Source organism: Rattus norvegicus, chromosome 1 (assembly GCF_036323735.1).
Source record: "Rattus norvegicus strain BN/NHsdMcwi chromosome 1, GRCr8, whole genome shotgun sequence".
Lineage (NCBI taxonomy): Eukaryota > Metazoa > Chordata > Mammalia > Rodentia > Muridae > Rattus > Rattus norvegicus.
In genome coordinates this window covers 56,255,737-56,267,924 of record NC_086019.1, presented here as the reverse complement: position 1 = coordinate 56,267,924, position 12,188 = coordinate 56,255,737, and the positions used below count along the sequence as shown (strand labels likewise).

Genomic DNA, 12,188 nt, shown 5'->3' with positions numbered 1-12,188 from the left:
TTTTAAAGAAATGGAAATGATAGAGGAAGAACCAGCACAGAGCCAACTGAGTAAGATAAAGCACCAAGGTACCTGGGCTGTACCTGGTCCTTGTTCTCTGCATGCTATCCTTATTCGTTCTTTTTGGGGAGACTCTGTCCTGCCTCTTGTGAAGTTTCTTTCTTGGTGTAAAGCCATAACAAAGGTTCATCAGGGAACTTCCCCCATTTCTTCCTCCATCTCTTAAAGCCTCTGCTCCGACACCAGCTGGTGAATATCTTGCACTCTTCTGAAGCACAGACAGAGAATATGTTGTTTTTTCTGTTCTCATTGATGCTGCTCTTCTCCCTGAAGCTGCTCATTCAGTAAATGTGGGAGACAGTGTCTTTTGTCCAGTGTTGGTGTCATCTGGAGTGGCCTGAAGAGAAGGCCAGTCCCACTGGGTCTTCTGCCTACTCTATAACAAGAATTTTGGATAAAAACAGAAGTTAGACCATTGGAAGATGACGAAACTAATGTGCTGATGGTGGGCTGGCTTCTGCTCTTCTTTATTCCTAGAGGGAAAGCAGCAGCAGCATCAATGTTAGGGAATGGTGCCATAACTGTTCTCACTAGGTGACACTGTGTTGTGCAGCCATGTCCCTTGATAGCCTGCCCTTGCAGTAAGCAATAGGATGCCATGGTCTTGATATACTTTTTTTGGTACCTGTAGTATCTAGGGCTTGGAACCAAATATATTGTATTGCTTCCACAATTGCAAGTTCTGTCCTGAGTGTGATCAGTTGCTCATAGGGATTTGGGAATGCTTTTCTGTCTCTCTTGAACTAGATTTGCATGATGGCGTCCATGACTGTCAGCCTGTATCTGGGGTTTACTCTCATTAAGAACTTATGCAGGTCATCCAGCTCTTCTCATATCCCACAGGGGGCAGGATTCACACAGGCTACAACCTGACTTCTCAGCCCTTTTATGACTAGTCAAATGAAACCTCTGACTACCATGAAATGTAAGACTACTCATGTCTTCCCTGTGTCATTCTTTGGACTATCATAAAATTTGCCTAGATAGAGCTCCACGGCAGCAAAAGGTAATCATCATAGTGTCAGTTCTCTATTTGCCCTATATCAAATTGGTTCATAAAGCCAAAGACCATGACTTTGACTTTTCCTTTCTTGTCCAAGAAAATATCATGTGTTTTGAGGTTTCTTTGAACTATTATGTGACTATGGCAGTAGTTCATGTCTGATAGTATTTACCTAAATGTTTCCCTGGTTTTGTTCTCCACCAACTGGCCAGCTGTTCAGACGTGTCTGTAAAACTGGTGACCTTCAAGTAGCGTCACGACAAGGTATTGTCTTGTTTCAGACTCAATTACTTGGAGTAGTGAAATGATGTTGGAATGGTCAAAAATCATCAGTACATGTGCCATCTTCATTACTGGCTGTCACCCTTGCTTCTTCTTTACCAGCACTTTGACAGCCACTGTAGCAGGACATCCACTGTTCCAGTATGGTAATGACCCAGTACCTCCACTATCACCGTTCTTCCACTCTTGCAGGACCTCCACTCTTGCAGGACCTCCACTCTTGCAGCACCTGCATTTAGTCAGGACCTCCACTGTACCAGTCCCATCTCCATTTTCCCAGGAACTCTACTCATGCTGGTCCTCCAATGTTGCCTGACCTCCAATGTAAAAGTACCTGCACTATCTCATTGCCTCCAGTATTGCAGGACCAACATTGTCACAGGATCCACACTGTTTACTAAGTCCACCATCACTGTTTTGAAGGAATTGCTGGTTATTATTTTTGAGGCGTAATGGAATGTGATGTTACTTCTGAAAACTTAAGAATTTGTTCTTCAGCTCTTGTGATTAATTGCCAGATATGTTAGGAACAGTTGCCTCTGGAAGATTCCATTAGCCCATAGTAGGCCTCTAGGCCTGACCTTGTGGGAGCTGTTGTATTTTGGGGTGCTCTAAGTACAGATGAAGGCATGGGGTCAGCAGGACAAGTCTGTAGAGTGGGGTACACATCAGTCATATTTAATGCCTGCTGGGAACTAGAGAAATATAGAACAGCAAGAGGGCTTGGCATAGACCAAGAATCATATAGTACTTACAGAAGTTAAAAAGGAAACAATTTTGAACAAATGGAAATCAGAGACACAGGAGGACCCTCATAGAGTAAATTGGGTAGGACTTAGCACAAAGGTACCTGGGTTGTGCCTGCAACTTGTTCTCTGGATGCTCTAACTGTGCTTCATTTCTCAAAAGAGACAAGGTGTTCTGCCTCAGGTGAGATTTCTTTCTTGATGAAGAGCAGCAACACATTTCATCAGGACATTTTTTTTTATTTCTTGTTCCATCCTTAAAGCCTTTTGGATGGCCACTACTGGGGACAGTGTTGCCCTCTCCTTAGGCACAGAGGAATAATAGGTTGTCTTCTGTGTTCTCATTGCTGCTTCTTTTCACCCTAAGGCTGCTTGTTGACTGAAGGCAGAAGACACCCTGGCATGTATGTTTTGTCCAGTGCAGGTGTCCTCTGGAGTGGCCTGAAGAGAAGGCCAGTCTCAGTGGTTCTTCTGAATCCTCTATGACTAGAATTATGGACATAGGCATAAACAAGGCTATGGGAGATGACAAGTCCAACGTGCCAATGGTGGGTTGGTTTCCACTTCTCTGCAGTCCAGGCCTAGTGCGGAAGTAGCATACTCATCAAGGGTAGGGAATGGAGCCATAACTGGAGTAACTGTCTGAGGCTGGTTGTGAAGCCAGGCACCTGGATAGCCTGTCCTTACAGTAATCAGTTGAATGCCATGATCTGCTTAGACTTTCTTTGATATAAAGGAACATTATGTCTTGTGTTTTGAATGGAACATATTGCATTACGTCCAAAATTCCAGGGTGTGGCTTGAGAGGTATCATTTCCTCATAGGGATTTGGGAAATGCTCCCATTCTTCTTTGAAGCAGGGGTGCATTATCATGTCTATGATGGATATATCTGGGTTTGACTGTCATTAAGTTGCTAAGCAGGTCATCTAGCTCTCTTGACACCCAACAGTGGTCAAGATACACACCTGCCACATGTCTTCTCAACTCGTGTATGAAAATAGAGGCAACATTTCCAACTACCTTAAAATGTAAGACTCTAGCATTCATATGTGGTTCTTTGAACCATCATAAATTTATCCTAGGAAGAGTTCATGGGCATCAAAAGTGTTAGCACCATTGTACAGGTTCAGCATTTGCTCTGATTGTCTTGGGTACTAAGGTCAAAGTCAATGATTTTGGCTTTTTGTTTCTTATCCAACATATTATTTGTTTGTCCTGTGATTATTCTGTGCCCCTGAGAGTAGATCCAGGCTGTTAATATTTGCATAAACTTTGCCAGGCCTTGTCCTTCACTATGTAGCCATACTTTGAGATACATTTGTAAAGATGTTGAACCTCACCCAGCTCCATGACAAGGTATCCACTTGTTTTGGTCTCAATAACTTGTAGATGATGTTGGGGTAGATAAACACAATTGTTGTCATTGCCATGGTCATTACTGGATGGCATAAGTGCTTCTTCCTCACAAGGACTTGGAGGCCACTGTATCAGAACATCCACTGTCTTAGCACCTGCTTTTTCCCAACACATCCACTGTACTGTCTGTCCAAGCCTATGTTTTGTTGCCTTGCCCCTGAACTTCCTGCCATTGCAGAAGGAAGTAGGATGACATGGTCTGGTTAATATATTGTCTGGTTGAAGTGTCCTTAGTTTCTAGGGCTTGGAATCCAATGTATTCCATTGCTTTTTCACATTAGCAGGGTCTGGCCTGAGGGGGATCAGTTGCTCATAGGGATTTGGGAACTGCTTCTAGTCTTAGTTGAACTAGGGTTGCATCATGACCACAATGACTGTTGGCCTATATTTATGGTTGACTATCTTTAAGAGGCTAAGTAGGTCCTCCAGCTCTTCTGACACCCCACCAGAGGCAGCATATACCTCTTTTACAGCCTGTCTTCTCAGCTCCAAAATTAAGAGAGAATCAAATGGAAACTTTCTGACTGCCAAAAATTATAAAATTCCACCCAAGGTCCATATTTTGTTCTTTGGAACATAAGAAAATTTTTCAACGAAGAGTTCAGGGACACCAAAAGTATAAGTATCGCAGTGCTGGTTCAGCATTTCCCCTGGGTAGAATGAGGTACTAGGCCAAAGTTCATAATCTTGACTTTTCAATTGATATACAAACCAGCACTCTTTGGCTTCACGTCCCTGTGAAGTATTGTTTGCCCGTAGAAGTGGCTCATCACAGCTATTATTTGCACAATATTTCCCTAGCCTTGACTTGCTCTAGGTAGGCATATTTTGGCACACAGTAAGCAAGATGATCTCCTGGTTTGATTATGCATTGTAATATCTTAGACTCAGAATCCATTATGGTGCAGTTCTTCCACAAATGCAGGGTCTAGCCTGACAGAGCTCAGTCCTTCATAGAGATTTGGGAAAGACTTTCAGTCTTCCTTTAACCAGGGGTACATCATCCCATCTGTGACTGTCAACCTATATTTCATGTTGACTATCATTAGGAGGCTAAGAGGTCCTCCATCTCTTCTGACACCCCGCAGGGGTTAGGATACATACATGCCACAATGGTCTTCTCAATTGTAGTATGAATACAGAGTAAGATCTGACTTTTTTAACTACCATGAAATGTAAAACTCAGGTCCATTTGTCATTCTGTGGACTATCATAAAGTTGCTGAGGAAGAGTTCAGGAGCTCCAAAAGAGAAAGCACCACAGTGCCACTTCAGCATTGCCCTGGTTCAACTAGGGTTCTAAGGCAAAAGTCTATGATTTTGACTTCTCCATTTATGTCCAATGGTAAAATTATCAGGTTTCTGTTCCCTGTGCACTATACCCTGGTCATTTCATTAGCTCACAGTTATGATTATTTGCCTAAATATTTCCCTGCCTTTGTCCTCCCCTAGGTGGCCCCATTTTCAGGTGCTTTGGTAAAGCTGTTGTCCTTCAACAAGTTCTTACTTGCAGAAGTGAGATGCTGTTCAGGTGGTCGACCATCATTGTCTCTGCCTTGGTCATGAGTGTCAGGCACCATTGCTTCTTTAGAAGCTGTTCGATTGCTCTGGGGCTGCCACTGAGTCGAAGGCGTTGCTCCTGTGTCCCATGGTCCTTAAGACTTTGTATTGAGAGTGGAATTTTCCCTCATCAGAAATTCTGCTGAGGGCTAGGGTGTGGGGTCTGCTCTTTACTATGTGTAAGCATTGTAGCTAAAGATACTACAAATATAACCTACAAATAACTTAAAAGTATAGAATAAAAATAGTGGAAAAGATGTAGGGAAACTGAAGCTAAATTCACAGCATGTGTTTACTAAAATGACCAAAATGTCTTTGGGATTGCAATTTATTCTTTTATTTGTTTTTGTTTTACTTTTTGTTTTTGTTTTTTTCTTTGTTTTTTGGCTCTCTCAAGAGGGCAACCCTGTAGTGCAATAGATCACATATTCAGATGATGTCAGGTGAAATAGTCATTGGCCACATAAAGGCTAAAGCCTGTGTTTGGGCAATGGAAGGAAAGACACAGCAGAACTTTTTGGGGAATGGAGAGAAAGAAGAATAGAGGCGGAAGATTCGGGCAAGAAGAAGATGGGGGAGAAAGAGGTTGAAAATGGAGCAGGCACACGTGGCTTGCAGGAGCCACAAGTAGGTAGAGATTTTATAAATGGGCAATAGAGTAGTGTAGTGGTAGATTTGTCTAATCTAAGCACTCAGCTTATAATTATATAATTGAGTTTTCTGTTTTTGCATGGGCCTTTTGGCGTTGGAGATTTACCCCTATAAATCTGGCTAGTAGAAGCTTCTTGGGTTTTCATTACAAAAGACTAAGGCAAATCCTGTGAGAGGAGCATTGGCCAGCCTTCTGCAGGTCGGGGAGATGGGGTGGATGAGATAAGAAACGCAAGCAGCAGTCCAGGCATTTCAGATTAAAGTTGTTTGGTTAGAGTAGCAAACTAGGAGCAGGAACCAGGCAAGATGGATGCATAGACCTGGCCATGTGGGTTGAGCATTACCACTGATACCAGAGCATAGCAGGAATTTGCATTCCTGTGTTCTCATTGCTGTTGTGTTCTCTCTGAGGATGATTGTTGAATGAATTCAGGCGACACTGCTGCTGTGGATGTATGTTTGTCCAGTGTGGGTGTAATCTGGTGTGGCCTCAAGAAACAAAGGGCAGCCCCAGTGACTCTTCTGCCTACTTTTTGACCAGATTGTGGTCAAAGGAAGTCACTAGACCATTGGATGATGATGAGGCCTGTGCGTATAGGGCGAGGTAGCTACCACTCCTCTACAGCCCAACAGGAATGCATCATCATCATCAAGGAAAGGGAATAACTGGACTCAATGTGTGAGCCTCCATTGTTCAGCCTTGCACCTGGAGAACTTGCCTGTACAGTAAGCCACATGATCCCATGGTTTTATTTTATATTACAATATCTTAGGCTCTGAACCCAGTATGTTCTATTTCTTCCACAATTGCAGGGTCTAGCCTGACAGAGCTCAGTCCTTCATAGGGATTTGGGAAAGCCTTTCAGTCTTCCTTTAACCAGGGGTACATCATCACATCTGTGACTCTCAACCTATATTTCGTATTGACTATCATTAAGAGGCCAAGAGGTCCTATATCTCTTTTGACACCCCACAAAGGTTTGGATACATACTTGCCACAAACGGTCTTCAAAACTGTAGTATGAAGACAGAGTAAAATCTGACTTTTTTAATCTACCATTAAATGTAAAACTATGGTCCATATGTCATTCTGTGGACTATCATAAAGTTTGCTGAGGAAGAGTTCAGGAGCTCCAAAAGAGAAAGGACCACAGTGCCAGTTCAGCATTGCCCTGGTTCCACTTGAGTTCTAAGGTGAAAGTCGATGATTTTGACATTTCCATTTATGTCCATCATAAACTTATCAGGTTTAGATTCCCTGTGTACTATACCCTGGTCATGGCATTAGCTCACAGTTGCAATTATTTGCCTAAATATTTTTTGCCCTTGTCCTCCTCTAGGTGGCCCCATTTTCAGGTGTTTTGGTAAAGCTGTTGTCCTTCCACAAGCTCTTACTTGTAGAAGTGAGATGCTGTTCAGGTAGTCAACCATCATCATTGTCTCTGCCTTGGTCATGAGTGACAGGCACCATTGCTTCTTTAGAAGCAGTTCCATGGCCATGGGTCTGCCACTGAGGCAAAGGCGTTGCTCCTGCGTCCCCTGGGCTTTAAGACTTTGTTTTGAGAGTGGAAGTGTCCCTCATCAGAAATTTGCCTGGGGCTTGGGTGTGGGAACTCCTCCTTACTATGTGGAATCATTGTAGCTAAGAATACTACAAATATTCCCTAGAAATAACTTAAAATTATAGAATAAAAATGATGAAAAAGATGTAGAGAAACTGAAGCTACAATCACTGCATGTGTTAACTAAAACTGAGCAAAATGTCTTGTGGACTGCAGTTTTTTGTTTTGTTTTTCTTGCTCTCTCAAGAGGGCAACTCTGTAGTGCAATAGATCACATATTCAGGTGATGTCATGGGAAATAGTAATTGGCCAAATAAAGGCTACAGCCAGTGTTTGGGCTATGGAAGGAAAAGATAGAGCTGAATGTTTTGGGGTAGGGAGAGAAAGAAGAATAGAGACGGAATATTCGGGCAAGAAGAAGATGGGGGAGGAAGAGGTTGAAAATGGAGCAGCCCCATGTGTCTTGCACGAGCCACAAGAAGGTAGAGATGTCATAAATGGGCAATAGAGTAGTGTCGTGGTGTATTTGTCTGATCTAAGCACTCAGCTTGTAGATATATTACTGAGTTTTCTGGTCTTTGCATGGGCCTTTTGGGGTTGGAGATTTACCCCTATAAATCTGGCTAGTATAAGCCTCTAGGGTTTTCATTACAAAAGACTAACGCAAGTCCTGTGAGAGGAGCATTATCCAACCTTCTGCAGGTCAGCCAGAGGTGGTGGATGGGATGAGAAATGCAAGCAGTAGTCCAAGCATTTCAGATTAAAGGTGTTTGGTTAGAGTAGCAAACTAGCAGCAGGGACCAGGACAAGATGGCTGCATAGAGCTAGCCAGGTGGGGTGAGAAACACCACTACTACCAGAGCATAGCAGGAATTTGCATTCCTGTGTTCTCATTGCTGCTGTTGTTCTCACTGAAGCTGATTATTCAGTGAATTCAGGCGACACTGCTGGCATGGATGTATGTTTGTCCAGTGTGGGTCTCATCTGAAGTGGCCGGAAGAAGAGAAGAACAGCCCTCTTCGCTCTTCTGCCTTCTCTTTGGCAAGATAATGGCCAAAGGTAAACACAAGGCCATTGGAGGATGTGGAGACCAGTGTGACTAGGGTGGGGTAGCTTCCACTCCTCTTCAGCTCAAAGGTAATGCATCGTATACATCAAGGGTAGGGAATAACTGGATTCGATGTGTGAGCCTCTGTTGTTCTGCCCTGCACCTGGAGAACTTGCCTGTACAGTAAGCCACATGATCCCATGGTTTGATTATATGTTGTGATATCTTAGGCTCTGTACCCAGTATGTTCTATTTCTTCCACAATTGCAGGGTCTAGCCTGACAGAGCTCAGTCCTTCATAGGGATTTGGGAAAGCCTTTCAATCTTCCTTTAACCAGGGGTACATCATCACATCTGTGACTGTCAAACTATATTTCGTGTTGACTATCATTAAGAGGCCAAGAGGTCCTACATCTCTTCTGACACCCCACAGAGGTTAGGATACATACTTGCCACAACCGGTCTTCAAAACTGTAGTATGAAGACAGAGTAAAATCTGACTTTTTTTAATCTACCATTAAATGTAAAACTATGGTCCATATGTCATTCTGTGGACTATCATAAAGTTTGCTGAGGAAGAGTTCAGGAGCTCCAAAAGAGAAAGGACCACAGTGCCAGTTCAGCATTGCCCTGGTTCCACTTGATTTCTAAGGCAAAAGTCGATGATTTTGACTTTTCCAGTTATGTCCAACATAATCTTATCCAGTTTCAGTTCACTCGGTACTATACCGTGCTCATGGCATTAGCTCACAGTTGCTATTATTTGCCTAAATATTTCCCTGCCCTTGTCCTCCTCTAGGTGGCCCCATTTTCAGGTGTTTTGGTAAAGCTGTTGTCCTTCAATAAGCTCTTAATTGTGGAAGTAAGATGCTGTTCAGGTTGTTGACCATCATCATTGTTTCTGCCTTGGCCATGTGTGGCCTACACCAATGCTTCTTTACAAGCAGTTCGATGGCCATGGGACTGCTAGGGAGGCGATGATGTGATATCGGGACCTTGGCATTGCTCCTTAAGTCCTTAAGACTTTGTACTGAGTGTGGAAGTTTCCCTCCTCAGAGATTCTGCTGGGGACTAGGGTTTGGGAAATCCTCCTTACTATGTGTAAGCATTGTAGCTAAAAATACTACAAATAATACCTAGAAGTAACTTTAAAAGTGTAGAATAAAAATAATGAAAAAGATGTTTGGAAACTGAAGCTATCGTCACTTCATGTGTTAACTAAAATGAGCAAAATGTCTTGTGGATTACTGTTTGAATTTTTTCCTCTCAAGAGGGCGGCCCTGTAGTGCAATAGATCACATATTCAGATGATGTCAATTGAAATAGTAATTAGCCATATAAAGGCTACAGCCTGTCATTGGGCAATGGAAGGAAAAGATAGAGCAGAATGTTTTGGGAAAGGGAGAGAAAGAATAGAGATGGATGATGCGGGCAAGAAGAAGAAGATGGGAGAGAAGAGGTGGAAAATGGAGCAGGCCCATGTGGCTTGCAGGAGCCACAAGTAGCTAGAGATTTCATAAATGGGCAATAGAGTAGTGTAGTGGTAGATTTGTCTAATCTAAGCACTCAGCTTGTACTTATATTATTGAGTTTTCTGTTCTTTGACTGGGACTTTTGGAGTTTGAGATTTACCACTATAAATCTGGCTAGTATAAGCTTCTGGGTTTTCATTTCAAAAGACTAAGGCAAGTCCTGTGAAAGGAGCATTATCCAACCTTCTGCAGGTCAGCCAGAGGTGGTGGATGGGATGAGAAATGCAAGCAGTAGTCCAGGCATTTCAGATTAAAGTTGTGTGGTTAGAGTAGTAAACTACCAGCAGGAACCAGGACAAGATGGCTGCATAGAGCTAGCCATGTGGGTTCAGGATAACCACTGATACCAGAGCATAGCAGGAATTTGCATGGGTTTAATTTAAAACTTCATGCAATAGAAGATGTTGCCTGTGGTAGTCAACAATCCACTAGGGAGTTAGGATTCTTGTCCTAGGGATGAGAGAATTAGATTCCTGAATGAGCAGAGATGAGTCAAGTGACTCCAGCACATGGGAATCTTAATCAAACACAGTGATAGACAGACCCAAATCAGGCTCTGAGTTCTCCTCTTGTAAAAAGAATCAGTATAATAAATGGATCCAGGCAGAGAGGGAGACTGAAGACTGCCTGCTTTTAATGAAGTTTGGTTTAGTTGTTGCTAATTTGGTGTAATTTTGTTTAAAGATAGAAGAGGACACAATTTTGGCCAGAGTCACCTGGGGAATTCCTCCTGAGGTTCAGAGCTAACTCAGGGCAAATGGGCCCAGATTATCTGGGAGCTCCTGCTGTGCAGGGACAAACTGAGCTAACAGAAAAACTACAGCCTCCAAGGCAGACAGCAGAATTTGGATAAGGATGAAATCCTCTAGGAAAGTCTCAGTGTCTCACAGGATTCTCATATTCTCTCAAAAGAGGGTTAAATGTCCTGTCTTGGCAGATTAGAAAAGGCCCGAAAAAACTGTTTCTACTCTGCTTGTTTGGTTTAGTTCCCTCGTATGAGTATTTAATTTTCGAAATGTATGTGATTTTGAATTTTCTGGTTATTTTACTATTCCTCTGGGAAAGATGTCAACCTAAAAATCTTTCTGGTTACTGGCTAAAGCGCATGCTAATTTGGGAGAAAGACCTTATGTTTCTGCTTATAGGAAAAGTAATTAGGCACTGGACTCCTTCCAGGGTTCTCTGGGTCAGAAAGGGCAGATGAGCCCCCCTGAAGAACTAGAAAATTCAAGAGAACCAAGCAAGAAAGGTAAAGATTCCTTATGCCATTGTTCACAATGCATGAACGAAGACTTATGATTAGTTATTATTAAATTTGGCTCATAAAAAGACTATCTTTTCACATGCTTAAACAAAGAGCAGTATTTCATCTTGAGTAGTCAAGGTATTTCATGTTAAACTGGTTCACAATTGGCTTAGCAATCGAGCCTCAGGATGCAGAGTAACACAGCTGCATAGAGCTAGCCATAGGGACTGGGTGAAACTCTGATGCCTGTGTTTAGCCAGACTTAGTGTGGGGTTATTTTAAAAATTACATGTAACAAAAAGTGATTGAAAGAAACTAAAGTCAAAGTTAGGAAAATAGAATAAAAATTATGGAAAAGATATCAGGGAAAAAGCTAAAGTCAAAAATCCCAAGTAAAATTCAAACAAATAACCCACCTTGTATTCTGTTCAGAAAAGTCACGAAGCTCTCTAGAAGGAGACAAGACAGGATGCAGCTGTTGGGCTATCTCAGGCAAACTCTGCACCAGAGCACCTGTTCAAAGAGATTAGAACATCATTATTGTATCATGGATGTTTACTGGGAGAATGGAATGATTTCACAGCTGAGTTGTGGAATTCTATAGATCTATAAAATAACCTCTGCAGTGGATAATATAAAGTTATGAAATATCTTCCAGCTTCATTAATCAGAACTATAAATTTTCAATCTAGCCCATGGATGCTGATGGTAACTGTCGCTTCTGTTTCCGACCCGCAGAAAAGAGCGACTACACAGCGTTCTTTTCAAAGCGGTTTATTCAGGAACCTTACAACATGCAAACAGGAATCTTTCTTTTCTTTTCTTCTGTCTCCCTCCCAGCCCAGCCCCCGAGCACACTCCCTTATATCCTCCCTCAACTCCGCCTCCTCAGTCCAGACTGCATAATCTCAGTTCATAGGTCCACGTCACATGGCCTGATCTTGCATCATGGTGCACCTGCACAGCTCTCACAATGGACGTGGCTAGTTTCAGGTGTGTGAGGAAGTCAGATGCTAGTCACGAGACTTAGCTGCAGTCCCAGGCGCCATCTTGGGACTACCGCCACACCCGCTCCCCACAG

At 42.7% G+C, this 12,188-nt stretch overlaps 1 long non-coding RNA gene across 1 annotated transcript in view; it reads left to right on the top strand.

Annotated features, from left to right (window-relative positions):
• The window catches only part of LOC134482759 (uncharacterized), a 72,534-nt gene that overhangs the window by 58,767 nt on the left and 1,579 nt on the right, over positions 1–12,188 (top strand). Inside the window, exon 6 of the long non-coding RNA XR_010059295.1 lies at positions 1–12,188. This exon is cut by the window's left edge and continues 30,691 nt beyond it. This is a non-coding gene — a long non-coding RNA (uncharacterized LOC134482759).